We start from the raw sequence: 583 nt of genomic DNA on the forward strand, positions 1-583 counted from the left end.
AAGTCGGGGAGCACAGTCTGGAACACAGTCTGGAGTACACCCTGGAGCACAGTCTGGAGCACAGTCTGGAGCACAGTCTGGGAGCACAGTCTGGAGCACAGTCTGGGAGCTCAACCTGGAGCACAGCCTGGAGCACAGTCTGGAAGCACAGCCTGGAGCACAGTCTGGAGCTCAGCCTGGAACACAATCTGGAGCACAGTCTGGAGCACAGTCTGGAAACACAGCCTGGAGCACCGTCTGGAGCTCAGCCTGGAACACAGTCTGGAGCACAGTCTGGAGCACAGTCTGGAGCGCAGTCTGGAGCACAGCCTGGAGCTCAGCCTGGAGCACGGGAGCGCAGTACAGCCTGGAGCACTGTCTGGGAGCTCAGTCTGGAGCACAGTCTGGAGCTCAGCCTGGAACACAGTCTGGAGCACAGTCTGGAGCGCAGTCTGGAGCGCAGTCTGGGAGCACAGTCTGGAGCACAGTCTGGAGCACAGTCTGGGAGTGCAGTCTGGAGCACAGTCTGGAGCACAGTCTGGAGGTCAGCCTGGAGCACAGTCTGGAACACCGTCTGGGGGCCAGGCTGGGGGTGGCGTCTGGG

Source organism: Tupaia chinensis, unplaced genomic scaffold, assembly GCF_000334495.1.
Source record: "Tupaia chinensis unplaced genomic scaffold, TupChi_1.0 Scaffold000355_1, whole genome shotgun sequence".
Lineage (NCBI taxonomy): Eukaryota > Metazoa > Chordata > Mammalia > Scandentia > Tupaiidae > Tupaia > Tupaia belangeri.